At 39.4% G+C, this 17157-nt stretch overlaps 1 protein-coding gene across 4 annotated transcripts in view; it reads left to right on the top strand.

Annotated features, from left to right (window-relative positions):
* LOC101893228 (mucin-2) overlaps positions 1 to 17157 on the top strand; it is a 345912-nt gene that overhangs the window by 292234 nt on the left and 36521 nt on the right. The gene's annotated exons all lie outside the window — the stretch shown is intronic.

Raw genomic sequence — 17157 nt, 5'->3', positions numbered from 1 at the left:
AAAAAGTACAAAATATTAAGGAAGTTTTCCCTTAAAACTAATTTTATATGGAAATTGAATAGCCATTAACTGCAAATTTGATTTGATTCATTAGGAACCATGACCATGTCTTACTTTCCATGTAAAACACATTCAATTTTGTTATTTGAAAAAATATATTTGTTATTATTATCAACAAGTGATAAGAATATCATTAATTTGACTTACATAATAATTATAAATACGGGAATGGTAGGTCCTCCTATGGTCCCCAAATTACAGTACCCCAAATTATTCAGTATTTTGATTTAAACCAAAATTTTTAACGGAAGTACCAAACAATTGTCTACGTGTTGTGACGGAACATTGTTTTTATAGGTCCACGTTTTTCTATACTCCTCATATAACGGTACTTTCTGATATAGAGAATATTTATGATTTTTGTCGTTAGTTTTGTCACGTTATTCACCGGAAATGTTTCATATTTGGTATTTGATGTTCGTAATGGATAGTACAACCTGTGCAGCTCCACGTCTTCGTATAGCCCCCATACAACGGTACCTCCCGCTATTCGGTATTTTGATGATTTTAGCGACGTTTTTCATTGGAATTGCTTCAAATTTGGTATTAGAAGTTCGTAATCGATTCTACAGCCTATGACAGAAAATTGTATGTGCAAGTCCACGTCTTCGTATAGCCCCCATACAACGGTACCTCCCGCTATTCGGTATTTTGAAGAATTTATCGACATTATTCTCAGGAATTGTTTCCAATTTGGTTTTTGAAGTTCGCAATGGATACTACTTTTTTGAAAATTGTCATTATTCGTTGCGAATGGTGGAGGGCATTAAAAGTTCGGCGCGGCTGAACTTACATCTATTTTATACCCTCCATCATAGTATGGAGAGTATATTAAGTTTATCATTCCAGTTGAAATACCACGATATATACATTTTAGACCCCACCAAATATATATTATTGATCAGCATAAAATTCTATGTCGATTTAGCGATGTCCGTCCGTCTGTGGACAGCACTCTAGTTTTCGAACGAAATGAAGTAGGTAGATACAATTTTGCTCAAATGTATAATATGTCTACAGGACTTTTGGTATCGAAAATGGTACCTCCGTATTTTCGGTATTTTAGTGATTAAAGGACGTTATTCACCGGAAATGTTTTAAATTTGGTACTTAAAGTTCGTAATGGATGCTACAGTCTATGACAGAAAATTGTCTGTGCTGGCCCACGTTTTCGTATAGCTCCCATATAACGGTGACTCCCGCTATTCGGTATTTTGATGATTTTAAGGACATTATTTACCGGAATTGTTTCAACTTTAGTATTTGAAGCTCGTAATGGATACTACAGCCTATGACAGAAAATTGTCTCTGCTGGTCTACGTCTTCGTACAGCCCCCACACAACGGTACCTCCTGCTATTCGATATTTTGATGACTTATGCGACATTATTCACGGGGATTGTTTCAACTCTGCATACTACAGCTTATGACAGAAATTTGTCTGTGCTGGTCCACGCCTTTGTATAACCCATACAACGGTACCTCCCTGATTTTAGCGACATTATTCACAGGAATTGTTTCAAATTTGGTATTTGAAGTTCGTAATGGATATTACAGCCTAAGACAGACTGTGCAGGTCCATGTTTTGGTTTAGCCCCTATATAATAGGTATTTTGACGATTTTAGCTCATTATTCATCGATTTTTTTCTAGTTTCGCATTTGAATATTTTAATGGCCATAGTATGGAGGGTATATTAAGTTTGTCATTCCGTTTGCAACACCTCGAAATATACGTTTTAGACGCCACCAAGTATATATTATTGATCAGCATACAATTCTATGTTGATTTAGCGATGTCCGTCCGACTATCCTCTGTGTTGCTTCCGAACGAAATAAAGTAGTTTGATTAAATTTTACTCCCTCCCTATTTTCGGTATTTTGGTGATTTAAAGGAAGTTATTCAGCGGCATTGAAGTTCGTAATGGATGCTACAGCCTATGATAGAAAATTACCCGTGCAGGTCCACGCCTTCGTATAGCCCCCATATAACGGCAACTCTCGATATTCGGTATTTTGATGATTTTAGCGACATTATTCACCGGAATTGTTTCAAATTTGTTATTTTAAGTTCGTAATGGATACTACAGCCTATTCGTATAGCCCCCATATAACGGCACATCCCGCTATTCGGTATTTGGATGATTTTAGCGACATTATTCATTGAAATTGTTTCAAATTTGGTATTTGAAGTTCGTAATGGGTACTACAGTCTGTGACAAAAAATTGTTCGTATAGCCCCCATACAACGGTACCTCCCGCTATTTTATTGATTTTAGCGACATTTTTCACAGGAATTGTTTCAAATTTGGTATTTGAAGTTCGTAATGGATATTACAGCCTAAGACAGACTGTGCAGGTCCATGTTTTGGTTTAGCCCCTATACAATAGGTATTTTGATGATTTTAGCTCATTATTCATCGATTTTTTTCTAGTTTCGCATTTGAATATTTTAATGGCCATAGTATGGAGGGTATATTAAGTTTGTCATTCCGTTTGCAACACCTCGAAATATACGTTTTAGACGCCACCAAGTATATATTATTGATCAGCATAAAATTCTACGTTGATTTAGCGATGCCCGTCCGACTATCCTCTGTGGAAATCCCTCTTGCTTCCGAACGAGATAAAGTAGTTTGATTAAATTTTACTCCCTCCCTATTTACGGTATTTTGGTGATTTAAAGGACGTTATTCACCGGCATTGAAGTTCGTAATGGATGCTACAGCCTATGATAGAAAATTACCCGTGCAGGTCCACGCCTTCGTATAGCCCCCATATAACGGCAACTCTCGATATTCGGTATTTTGATGATTTTAGCGACATTATTCACCGGAATTGTTTCAAATTATTTTAAGTTCGTAATGGATACTACAGCCTATGCTGGCGTTCTTCCGCTGCAATGGATGGAGGGTGTACTCCGAGGACGAATTCATTTTATAGCATCCCCGACTGCATCGGTATGAATGCCTCTCTGACCTTTCACATATGTCATCGACTACTGGGCCCGACGTCATGATCGTACAATCATCCGCGTGCGTGCGATCTCCATACCGTCTGGAGGGCCAAGAATTCCGGAAAGGTAGAAGTAAAATAGTTCCAGAGATATCACCCCACCTTGGGGAACTCCCTGTTTCACTCTATGGGCTTTTGACTTCTTGTTCTGGAATTTCACGTACGACTGGCCGGAGGGTGGTTCTCTGCACGTCGTCAAACAGTATGGATTAACGGTATCAAATGCCTTCGATAGGTCAAGGGCTACCAACACTGTTCTGTCACACGGCTTGTTCTGGTTCAATTCTCTACTAATACGTGTGGAAATGGCGGGTAATGCTGTTGGGGACGGAATCCGTGCAGCATTACCATTGAAATTCCGTCCGACCCCAACGCTTTGGATGACTTAGCGTTCCGGATGACATTTGCAACATTACCCATCGTAAACTGTAGTGGTTCCTCCTCGGCGGGAAGAGATCTGATACGACGTAGTACTCTTCGCTTCGCCCTGTCTCTATCAGTCACCGTTACGTCGTTAAAAGTGACTGAGGTTCTGTCGTTCTTTTTTTCCAGGGTTCGAGAGCGACTTAACCGTTATCCACAGGATCCAATGTTGCAACACTTCTGATGGTCTAGCCACTTTTTCCTCTTATGCTCCTGTACCAACCGGTTGACTTCCACTGTCAAATCACTGATTCTGGGATCAGTAGGGTTGGTACGACGTTTGCTAATCCCGCTGCCTCTACTGGGAAGTTTGACCAGCAGGTATATAGCGAGCGGCTGCAGCTTTGATGATGCTTCGGAAAATCCTTTCTGCTACCCGAACATCAGAAGGGTTGGGCAGTTTTCTGAAGCGGCGGTTGGTGAACTCTGGCCAGTGGGCTTTCCCATGGTTAAGGAAAGTGCGGCGTTCAGAGGTTTTGAAATCGGGCGACCTGCTTATGGAGACGATTATCGGGAGATGGTCTGACGGGTTGCCAAGTATCGTCATTTATCAGACCGGGTGACACTATGGTTAAGTCTGGCGAACTGTGTGTCTCCTCCTATTTGGGTGTGGGCATCCTCGTTAACCATGCAGAATATGGAGCAGTCAATCTGCTCTGCCAGCGCTGATACCCTCTGGTCATTACCTAGGACGGAATGCCACAGCTCATGATGGGCATTAAAGTCCCCTAGTGCCAAACGGTTTTTGCCTACCAACAATGGGCTGATATCTGCAAATAACGCGGTTTATAGCTATTAATCAGCGGGATATACACATTAAGCACCTCTACCTTTGCAGTTCCACACTTGACTTCTTCCCCCATACATTCCATGTATAGGTCACTAGAGACTAGCTCAAGCGAGATGGGTCTGTACTGAATAGAATGGTGTAACAAGAATACTAATCCCCCACCCCCACTACTGGTGCGATCCTTCCTTAGTATGTTGTAACCATAACAGAGTTTTACGATGCAATTTTTATTCAGCTTGGATTCCTGCACCGCTGCGATCTTAATATTCCTCCGATTCATAAACTCCACTATCTCATCTAGTTTGCCTCGAAGTCCGTTGCAGTTGAGTTGCAAGTACGATGCATAACCTGGAGTTGGAACAGCAACATATGGCGTTATATGCTGCGGTGTTGCTTGCTGTTCTGGAGACTGCGGTGGAGTTCCTCTGTTGAGGACGACGACTAGGACTACGTTACTGCAGCTCGTCGCAACAAAATCCCTTTCGTAGTAGTCTCGCAAACGACTTAGTCCGGAACAGTTCTTGAAGTGCACCCATTCAGATCATTCATAGCACCGAAACAGATCTGTGATGGATGACGTTCTGACAAACCGAGCAGAACCAAGGTCCGGGGTTTTTGCTCAATCCCGGCACGGACCAATAAAATCCGGAGCAATCATTCCGGGATATGCTGCTCCCAATGCAGAAAAATAAACAAACACAAACATATGCATACTGGGTTGGCACCCGCTGGCTAAAACTGAGATGTTGTTGTTTCGGGACAATCCGGTATCGTAGAACCCGCTGCCGTGGGATTGGATGATTTTAGTGGCATTATTCACCGGAATTGTTTCAACTTTGGTATTTGAAGTTCGTAATGGATACTACAACCTATGACAGAAAATTGTCTGTGAAGGTCCACGTCTTCGTATAGCCCCCATACAACGCTACCTCCTGCTATTCGGTATTTTGTTGATTTTAGCGACATTATTCACAGGAATTGTTTAAAATTGTTATTTGAAGTTCGTATTGGATACTACAGCCTATGACAGAAAATTGTCTGTGCAGGTCCCAGCTTTGGTATATCCCCCATATCTGCCTATGTTCAATATTTTGATGATTTTAGATCATTATTCATCGACTCTTTTCAAGTTTCGCATTTGTATATTGTAATGGCTTATGACAAAAGTTGCCTATGCAGGGCCACGTCGTCGTATAGACCCTAATATAATGGTTACATTCGGTATTTTTAAGATTTTAATAGAATTTTTAACGGTATTAAAAGTTCGGTCCCGCCGTACTTACAGCTTTTTTACTTGTTGTATTTAAAGAATACGTTTAATTATAAAATGAATTTTTAATTTTAATATTTAAACTATAAATATTAGCTATTAATAATTATAAAAAAGCCAAAATATATATTTTTTGAGGAAAGTGATAATAAAACTAATTAGGATGTATAAATTATATAATCCATTGATATACATTAATGTATGGTACTTGCGTCCAGGGTTGCAACAGAAAATATTTTCCATGCTGCGGGTTGGAGTAAATAATGCACATGGAAGCGAAAATATCCGTTGTCGTAAGTGATATTTGCGTATTTGACGCCGTTTGGATAGTTCTCTGAACTAATAATGGAAAAATGTATTATTTGTAAAATATCTTTCGGCTGCAAAGCTACAAGAACAAAAAAAAAACACTTGATAAATAATAATAATAAGAATGTTGCCCATCAAAGAAAAAAGAGCGGGATATCAAGATGGTTGGCTGTATAAATTCGTTTAAATTAAAAGATTGAGGGTATGACAAAGCGCAAACATTATTTTTTTCCAAATCTTCAACTGATTTATAAAATTGATCTAAATTTGTAATTTTTCATTTTTATTTCATTAAAAAAAACACTAAACAAATACAAGTCGGCATAAAAAACCCTAACCACAAAATCAGAAATCTACGTTCCCAACCAATAATCTCTTGAGGTGTAACCCCCCATTCAATAGAATACAAAAATTTCTTTTCACATTGGTTGCGAAAGTGGATTTGGGGGTACACTAATGTGGGGACTATACTTAAATAAATGCCTATGTTGACAATTGTCTGCAAGATGATTCTCTACCCCAGGGTACCCTAAATACATTTTTTTAGCCAAATCAATTGATGAACGTTGTCAAGACCAAGATGGGTCCTACTCCGAAAATTTAAGATTTTTTGCGAAGAGGTTTTCTACCCCCTTAGAAAAAATATACCAAAAAGAGCCAAAAAACGAGGAAAGTGACCAAGACCCCGAAAATAGCTTAAATCATATGATGGTGATAATTTTTTGCAAGGATGGTTTCCCCGAAAATAGCTTAAATCATATGATGGTGATAATTATAACAAAGCAACTTTTTTGGAAACTTTATATGACAAAGTTGTAAACATGGCGAATTGATTTGAAGTACAAAATTTGGGGCAAATTGTTTTATAAATTCAAAATATTTAACTAAAAATGTTAAAAAAAAAATGAAAACATTCGAAACTTCCAACTTGATTTTTGCACGTTTAATACAACATTATTGAAAATCGTAGCGACTGGAAATAATCTCTTGAGGTGTAACCCCCTCCCCCCGGTTCTTCCACAATGTCCAGGTTTAGGAATTCAGCTACTTTTATGGCTGTAGCCATAGATCCTCTGGATGGAGTTGGGTAGGTTTGGCTGGACAATTAAACAGGTGCAGCGTGTTGTGCGGGCCTGTATCGCACGCTGGGCAGGCGTTCCGCACATCCTCATCAATTCGTGCCCAATACGGGCCAAAACTACCCTGGTTTGCCTAGGCCGTCGACTTTCTTCAGCTGCAATGGATGGGGGGTGGACTCCGAGTATGACATTCATACTGTAAATATTAACTACATCTCCGACTGCATCAGTATGAATGCATTCAGACCCGCTTGATAGTCTTCATAATCTAGGGGCTCTCTCTTATATCGCTTGACCTCTCTCTCTAGATCATGCAGGTCCTTCCTGACACGCCTGGGTGGGGGAGTTCTATCCACCATATGGTGGTTAGGGTGACTCCCACGATAACGCCCAAGCAGGTACTGCAACGAAAGCATATGATTATGCTGACGTAAGGGAACAACCTTCGTCTCCTCATGTAAGTGGTCCACAGGCGTCATGAGGAGGCACCCTGTTGCAGTTCTCAAGGCGGCATTCTGGCAGGTCTGAGAACATTTCCACTGCGTTGCACTTGTATTCGCCGACCACACTGGAGCCGCATATCTAACCACAGACCGACCTATCGCTTTATAAGAGGTCAACAAGGTTTCCTTATCCGCACCCCAAGTGCTGCCGGCTAGCGCCTTGAGGACCTTGTTCCTACTTTTCATTTTATCGCAAATAGCTGTGGCTTGCGCGGAAGACTTGAACATGCTATCGAATGTGACCCCAAGGATTTTGGGGTAGTTGGTGGTCGGAATTATATGCACCTCGACCTGCACATTCAGCTGTGTTCTCATCTCCGCAGTCCATGTGGTAAATAGTGTGGCCGGCGGTTTAGTGGCGGATATTTTCATATTCCTCGCGTGGAAAAAGGCGGCAAGCTCCGCGAGATAGTTATTCACCCTGACACATATGTCATCAACTACAGGACCCGACGCCATGATCGTACAATCATCCGCATAAGTTACGATCTCGATGCCGTCTGGAGGGCGCGGAATTCCGGAAAGGTAGAGGTTAAACAGTTCCGGAGATATCACCCCACCTTGGGGAACTCCCTGTTTCACTCTACGAGGCTTGGACTTCTTATTCCGGAATTCCACGTACGACTGGCGTCCACACATATAGTTGACTATCCAACGTTTCAAACTTGGCCGGAGGGTAGTGTTCTCAACGTCCTCGAACAGCTTGGCATGGTTGACCGTATCAAAGGCCTTTGATAGGTCGAGAGCCACCACTACTGTTCTGTGGCACGGCCTGTTCTTGTTGAGTCCTCGACTGATATGTGTGGATATGGCGTGCAATGCTGTTGTAGTCCTATGTAGTGGACGGTTAGCAACTGAATAGCTTCCTCTGATACTGGGGAGGAGTAAGGCCTCGAGAGTCTTTGCTACTGGCGACAAAAGCGAAATTGGCCTGTATCATTCGCCTTTGCTGGCATCCTTGCCAGGCTTCAGTAGCGGGACCACCCTGCCCATTTTCCAGGCTTCGGGAACTATGTGGGTGGCTAACGACAAGTTAAGGACTTTGGTTAAATACTCAACTCCCGGCGTATCCAGTTGCTTCAACATTACCATTGATATTCCGTCCGGGCCCAACGCTTTAGATGACTTAGCGTTTCGGATGACATTCGCAACATCACCCATCGTAAACTGTGGCGGGAAGAGCTCTTATACGACGTAGTACTCTTCGCCTCGCCCTATCACTCTCGGGGTGCTCGACAAATTGGCGGTTAAAACAGCCAGCGCACCTCTTCGGATCAGTCACAGTTACGTCGTTAAATGTGACTGCTGTCCTATCATCCTTTTTTCCAGGGTTCGAGAGTGACTTTACCGTTACCCACAGTTTACTCAAATCGGTTCCGATGTTGCAACACTTCAGATGGTCTAGCCACTTTTTCCTCTTATGCTCCTGTACCAACCGGTTGACTACCACTGTCAGTTCACTGACTGTGCGATCAGTAGGGTTGGTACGTCGGAGCTCATCACGCTCATTCGCCAATCCCGCTGCCTCTGCCGGGAAATTTGATCTTACTTCGGGTATTCGACCAGCAGGTATATAGCGAGCGGCTGCAGCTTTGATGATGTCCCGGAAAATCCTTTCAGCTACCCGAACATCAGAAGGATTGGCCAGTTCTCTGAAGCGAAGGTTGGTGAACTCTCTGAACTCAGACCAGTGGGCTTTTCCATGGTTAAGGAAAGTGCGGCGTTCAGAGGTTATGAGATCGGGTGATCTACTGATGGAGACGATTATCGGGAGATGGTCTGAGCCAAGAGAAATGACGGATTGCCAAGTTACGTCATTTATAAGACCGGGTGACACAATGGTTAAATCTGGCGAACTGTGACACTCTCCTCTTATTTGGGTGGGGCATCCTCGTTTACCGTGCAAAATGTGAAGCAGTCAATCTGCTCTGCCAACGCTGATCCCCTCTGGTCATTACCTAGGACGGAATGCCACAACTCATGATGGGCATTGAAGTCCCCTAGTACCAGGCGGTTATTGCCTTCCAAAAGTGGGCTTATATTAGGCAAGTAACGCGGTTCACAGCTATTAACCGGCGGGATATACACATTAAGCACCTCTACCTCGGCAGTACCACATTTGACTGCTATCCCCATACACTCCATGTATGGGTCACTAGAGACTAGCTCAAGCGAGATAGGTCTGTATTGAACAGAATGGTGTAACAGGAACGCTAATCCCCCACCTCCACTTCTGGTGCGATCTTTCCTCAATACGTTGTAACCATTGCAACGTTGTAAGCTACAATTTTCATTGAGCTTGGTTTCCTTCACCGCTGCGATCTTAATATTCCTCCGATTCATAAAATCCACTATCTCATCAATTTTACCTCGGAGTCCTTTGCAATTGAACTGCAAGAATGATGCATTGTCCGGAATTGGAACAGCAACATGTGGCGTTAGGTGCTGCGGTAAAGGTTGCTGTTCTGGAGACTGCGAGGGAGTTCCATACTCCGACGACGACTCGGAAGTTGACGACGAGGTCGTGGACTCACTGGGGACAACGTTGGTACAGCACGAAAAACATAGTTCCTATCGCTATAGTCTCGCAACCGGGTTAAACCGGAACAATTCCTAAAATGCACCCATCCTCTGCATCCATTACGTCGCACCGAGACCGATCTATGGTGGATGGTGTTTTTTTGCAAACCGTACAGAACCATGGTCCGGGGTTTTCCTCAAGCCCGGCACGGACCAAAAGAATCCGGAGCAAGCATTCCGGGATGTGCTGCTCCCAATACAGAAAAATAAACAAACACGAACATGTATACACTGGGTTGGCAGCCGCTGGCCGAAACTGGAGTGTTGTTGTTTCGGGTCAATCCGGTGTCGTAGAACCCGCTGCCGTGGGATTGATTTGTGGTGGTTCTGTGGTGTGCCATTTTTATTTTGCTAAATCGTCAGCATTCTCGTTTTTGCAGTAATATAGTGACCTGCTACCTAAAAGGTACTCTATGGTCTATTTACTCCACAGGCTTACTTAAGATTTGGAACAAAGATTTGCATATATAGACAATGACAAATGTTCTTGAAGTCAATCAATTAAAATTTATTTTATTTGTTTAAAAAAATTGTTCGTTATAAATAATCACTCGCACCGGTCGATTGTGCTTTAAAAAGCCTGATTTTCAGCCATAGGTTTTAATGTAAGAGTCAGATATCTAAATAATAAAGCACAGCTGTTGAAAAGTATATATAAACCGTTTTTGTGCGTTAGTCTACATAAAGGCTGTTTTTTGATCATAGTAAAATTGGCAATTAAAAAATGTGACAAATAAACAATATCCGTCTGTCTGTTCAGTTAAACAATATCCGTCTGTCTGACAATCAGTTAAAATCTGTATAGATCGGTGAACCTGGGGGAAAGCTAAAATCATGCGATACCTTCATAATATTTGGGGCCTTTTGTGTATGGTTGAGGCTATATAATGGACCATAAAAAAAGTTTAGCCTGGTAACCCAAAACACTTTTTGGGATTTTGATCTACTAACCGAGTACTATCCACTTAGAATTTTCCAACCCCCAGATTGGCTGCTGCGGAATGTCGTTACTCGCTTTTTCGTGAAACGGTACCTGTGATTTACGGAAGAATTTTCGGAGGATATGCATCCTTTTCTTACTAAATTTTAAATTCGTTCTACCATATTATAGTCCTCATATTGTAACCGAGGGGGCCACCTCCCTACACACCAAAGTCCGGACTAAAGCGGGTTAGCAATGGTTTCACACCGGCTACAGAAACAACATCAGCCAGTGAATTAAATAATAAAAAAAAAGACACACACAGATTAGTAGACATAAGTTAACAAGGTTCAGATTTTTAAAATCGCTGCTCATTGGCGCTGCTAATATTGTTCTTAATTGTATTTAATGGATTACTCATAGGGTTGTTAAGCCCATAGTTAGTTCTCGCAAACGATAATTTTAAGGATTCGAAATTACGAGTTCTGCGAGAAGGAACATTATGGTATATTTTACCTATAAGAAATGGAGAATCAATGACACCGCGTACTAGCTTAATGATAAATAGTGCTCTTAACATAAAACGTCTTTTTTAAAGTGATGGAAGGTCAATTAACAATAACCGACTCTCATAAGGATGAAGAGGTTCAGAAACGTTCCAGTAATCAGAGTAAAATTTATAAAATGATCTCCACAATATACAGCCATATTCTAATACTGGACGCACCAAGCTAACAAATAATTTTTTAGTTACGTAAGGATCATCAAACTCTTTAGACCAGCGCTTGATGAATCCTAGTAAAGATTTCGCTTTATTAACGCTAAGTCAATATGCAAATGAAACCGAAGCTTAGGATTTAATATTACGCCCAAATCAACGAACGAATCAATATTATCCAATTTGTGGGAGCCAATAAAGTAATTAGATAATAAAGGTTGGGATCGAAAGAAAGACAACTTTTTGCATTTTTTTAGATTAAGGGTCATACCATTTGCACTACACCAGTTTACGAGTGAGTATAAATCATATTGTAAATTGTGTGAACAAAAAGCTTCACATCATCAGCGTACATTAAAATTTTGGAAAAACGAACTACGTTTGGAAGGTCATTTAGGTAAAGAACAAACAGTAATGGGCCCAAGTGACTTCCCTGGGGGGCACCAGATGAAACAATGATATTCTTCGAAGAGACATCACTAAAAATAACTCTTTGTGTACGATTTTGTAAGTAGGAGGACATCCAGTTTAAAAGTGATGTTGGAAAACCCATTAAGTCTAGTTTTTGAAGCAAGAGCTTATGAACTACCGTATCAAAAGCTTTGCTAAAATCAGTGTAAATAACGTCAGTCTGTTGCTTATTCACAAAACCTTTTTGAACTTGACAAACAAATTCTAATAGATTAGTAATTGTAGATCTACCTTTCATGAAACCGTGTTGACAAGGTGAAATTATGCTCTTTATGTAGTGTAATATTCTTCGTGATACCAAAAGTTCGAAGAGTTTAGGAATGGTGCTTAATTTAGCGATACACCTATAATTATTGATGACACTCCTATTTCCTGATTTATGCAGGGGAATAACAAAGCTCGATCGCCAATAGCATGGCAAATATCCTTTAGATAGGGAGAAATTAAAAATTTTAGTGAGAGGTACAGAAATTTCACTAGCGCAAGATTTTAAAATCGTTGGAACGCCGTCAGGTCCTGGAGAGAATGAGGAGCATAGTGCTCTTAACCCATAGAAAACTTCGTCATCTGTCAGGATAATACGGGGAAAATTATTTAATTTCTCAATATTATAGCTGTAAGAACCATTAAAAGCATTCTGGATATAAGAAGATTGAAAAAACTCAGCAAATAAATTAGAAATCACTAAGTTGTCAGAAGATTCACTACTGCCAACTTTCATACTACTGGGAAATTAATGTGCCTTCCTTTTGGAATTTACAAATTTAAAAAAGTTTTTGGGTTTATGTAGCAGGTTTAGTTTCATTTTTATTAAATATTGGGAATAACATTTGCAGTTTTCAGAGTTATATCTACTCCTTGCGGAAGAATACTTTGAATAGTTCAGTGCAGTATTCGACATTTTAAATTTTTTGAATAATCTGTTTTTCAAATTACGTAAACGTCTCAGTGAAGGGGTAAACCAAGCAGGACCTTGATCTAAATTTTGTTTTACTATAGGTACAGAACTAGATAATGCTAAATTAATTTGCTCATAAAATTTTGAGACACATAAGTCAATGTCATCACTTAGATGTCATATAGTGTTAGATAAAATAGAGCGCAGTACCAATAGAAGCATTAACAGAATTATAATTCAGGGAAGAGTTTCTTAATTCGAGGTTTATCGAAAGTGTAGGGTGATAAATGTCTTCAGGGAGTACATAGGGAGAGAATCTAGAAATCGAAATATTCAATGAAGACGAAAAAATTAAGTCTAACAACCTGTCTTTAACATTTACCACATGGTTTACTTGGTACAGACAAAGCTCAAGTATCTTATCCCAAAAGTTATCAAAACCTGTTGGGTAAGTCAGAGGTATGTAATCTAGAATATTGTCACCTGAGGTCCAATATACCCAAAGAAGGTTAAAATCCCCTAAACAAATTAATTCAGAATTATCTGTAAGCAACGAAGACACCTTTGCAAATAAATCTGCATGGTTAAGATAAATTTCAACTTCAGAATTAGGTGAAATATATGAACAAGTTAAGAAAATAGTATTACCAATGATATTTAATTTTGCGCAGATAAATTCGATATTAGGATCCGCTGAGACATCTATCATTTCTGAAGGAATCGAGTTATGAACTGCTATTAGAACTCCACCACCTTTTTTCGATAATCTATCTTTTCTGTAGACTTGATAATTATCAGAGAATAACTCAGTGTCCAGGACATCAGGTTTTAACCACGTATCAGTGAAATCAATTATTTTATATTCAGAAAAGAAACTTTTAAGGAAAACATTTCTAAGCTTAGTGTTTAATCCTCTTACATTTTGATAAAGAATCGGGCAGACGTCATTTAGTTTTTTGGCGCAGTTACGATGTTTACAGACTTATTTACATTGGAGCGGTCTCTAAAAACAAATTCTTTTACCAATATATCATCGGGCCAAAACGAACTACTAACAACAGTGTTAAAAAGACTATTAGGAACTGTTATTTTAAGCTACGAAACGTCGAGCCCCTGAGACGATTTAATTTTAAAGATGTTTAAATCATTATCGCTTGCGTCACGTAACTTAGATTTCATATAATTACGGATATTAACGATAGAAGTTTCAGGATGAAGTCTGGATATAAAAACTGTTTTGCGACGTGCGACAACAACAAGCTGATTAAAAGTTGATGGATCATCAACATTTACAACAGCCGAAGGGTTTGGAGGAGCTTGCACCACAATTGCAGGTGGGTTAGAAAATGCTCTTTTGGAAGTCGTACAATTCGAGATTGAAGTTGTAGCGTTGGAAGTAATATCCGAGTCTTTACGATTATCATGAGAAACTAGTTTATTACTATTAGGAGGAGGATTTGACGAAATCGGAGAATTTAAGGTGATTAAATTATCGAGACCTAAATTGTTTGTTTCGATATTGTTAACAACAGCTGAACCTTTTTTCCTCTTTGGAAAACCATCAGATAATTCAAACCTGTTAACCAAGTTTTCAATTTTTTCAAATTTTTTAAAAGTTAAAATTAAACTTTTTTTAACTTATCGATTTCAGCCTTAGTTTCTTTAAAAAGGCAATGATAGTCAACTTGACGATCTCTACAATCAAAACAAGAGCAACGTAAACCTTTAGCCTATTTATATTCGATATCATTGTTTACAGTCCCAACAAAATTTTGCATTTTGCGTTCTCATTGGACGGATTATAGCCAAAACTAAAGCAACTAAAATCGAGAAGACAATAAATGCCCTGTAACTTTTACAAAAATAAACAAATCGTAATTACATTTCCAGTTTTAAATGAGGTACTTTATTCACTTTTAAACAACTAAAACTAAAAATACAAAAATAATTTTGAATGAAAAATAATATATAGAAAACTAAAACGACCCAATTTTTGCTAATGCAACTTTTTTTTTTTTTTTTTTTTGAAATTTTTTATTTTGAAAAATTAAATTTTGGCTAGTAGTTGATAGCATAACCATTATTTTTGGTAGCATAACACGCACAATTTGATCCTTGGGTATTCTGTCCCAATCATCATGAATTATGGAGTTTAGGTCATGTGATTGTGCCGGCCACGGCAAAACACCAATTTTTGACCCCCAGCCAATCTTTGACAAGTTTGGATGTATGTTTGGGATCATTGTCATGCTGAAACACCTAAATAAGCCGAATATTTTCCTCGGCGAAAGGGAACAACAACACATCTTTGTAAACAAACCGATCCATAACATCATATATTTCATGGATAGGCCCAAATCCATAGAAAGAAAAATAGCGCCACACCATTTTTGACCCTCCCCCATGCGTCACATTGCAACACTGCGACTTGAGTCTTTCGTTTTTTATACCCTCCACCATACCTCCACCATTAAGGGTATATTCATTTTATCATTCCGTTTGTAACTCTCCAAAATATTGAATATTAGACCCAACAAAGTATATATATTCTTGATCAACGTAAAATTCTAAGACGATTTAGCCATGTCCGTCTGTCTGTTGTAATCACGCTATCTCTCGAACGAATTGAGATTGAAGGCTAAAATTTTGCACACATGTCTATTTTGCTAGTAGGCATGTTAAGTTCGTAAATGGGCCATGTAGGTCCACGTTTTCATATAGCCCCCATATAACGGTACCTCCCGATATTCGGTATTTTGATGATTTTAGCAACATTATTCACCGGAATTGCTTCATATTTGGCATTTGAAGTTCGAAATGGATACTACAGCCTGAGACAGAAAACTGTCTGTGCAAGTCCACGTCTTCGTATAGCCCCAATATAACGGTACCTCCCTATATTCGGTATTTTGATGATTTTAGCGACATTATTCGAACGAATTGTTTCAAATTTGGTGTTTGAAGTTGGAAATGGGAACTACAATCCGTGACAGAAAATTGTCTATGCAGGTCCAGGTAACGGTAACTCCCTATGTACGGCATTTTGATGATTTTGGCTACAAGTTTCGAATTTGAATATGGTGATGGCTTGTGACAAACAATGCCTATGTAGGTGCACGTCGTACAGGCCCTAATATAACGGCTATATTCGGTATTTTTGGCGAATGTTATCTTTTTCGAAAAATTTCAAATTCGTTCTAAATGGTGGAGGGTATTCATTGAGCTGGATTACAATTAATATTATTGTTTCCGAAAGGCATTCTGGCTTTCCACTTTTTTCAGATATAAATGGTTTTTTGATGGCTTACGGGCATGCAGACCAGCTGCCACTACTCGTCTACGCAATCATCTCGAGCTTAAATCCAATGATAGCTCTCTCACCAATTTAGTTGAACTCTTAAATTGTTGTTTTTTTTATTTCTCTCACAATTTGTTGACAAGTATGAGCTGAAGTTTTTCATGGCCTTCATCAGTTGTAGACTGTTACTACTGATCCAGTTTCATAAAACCGACTTAGTATACGAGAATTCACAGAAATATTTATGAAATATTTGTCGGAAATCATTTTTTGCGATAGCTTGTTTTCACAGTCACTGATAATTTGCTGTTCTATTCATGTACTGTATTTGCTTCTAGCAATTTTTAAACTTTTTTTGAGCAGTACTTAAAAAACGAAAACAGACACGTGCTGTTGTGAAAAAAACTTCTCATGATTTTCGACAAGCGAAATTGTTGAAGGCAGCAAAAAGCGATAAATATAGGAGTAAAAACAACAAAGTTGCTCTTGTTTTGCCCAAGCCAAGATCCAGTTAATTGACTTTACCATACATTATTTTTTGAACAGTGTTGCCTTGTTTGTTCGGGATACCGTAGTATTTTGTTGTTACGTTATGTATTATTGTTATGCTTCCGTTTAACATGAAGGAAGTAGCATAACCATGTAGGTTGGTTTTGTCTGTTACAACAAACCAACAACAAAATACTATGGTATCCCGAACAAACAAGCCAACACTGTTCTATTAATAGACAAGACACGGTCGACGAAGGTGTTTTTGTTGTAACAGACAACGGATTTGTTGTAACGGAAAGAGCCAACAATAAAGGGACGACCATTTTACAACA

Source organism: Musca domestica, unplaced genomic scaffold, assembly GCF_030504385.1.
Source record: "Musca domestica strain aabys unplaced genomic scaffold, Musca_domestica.polishedcontigs.V.1.1 10, whole genome shotgun sequence".
NCBI classification, from domain to species: Eukaryota; Metazoa; Arthropoda; class Insecta; order Diptera; family Muscidae; genus Musca; species Musca domestica.
This window is presented reverse-complemented; position numbering and strand designations above follow the sequence as displayed.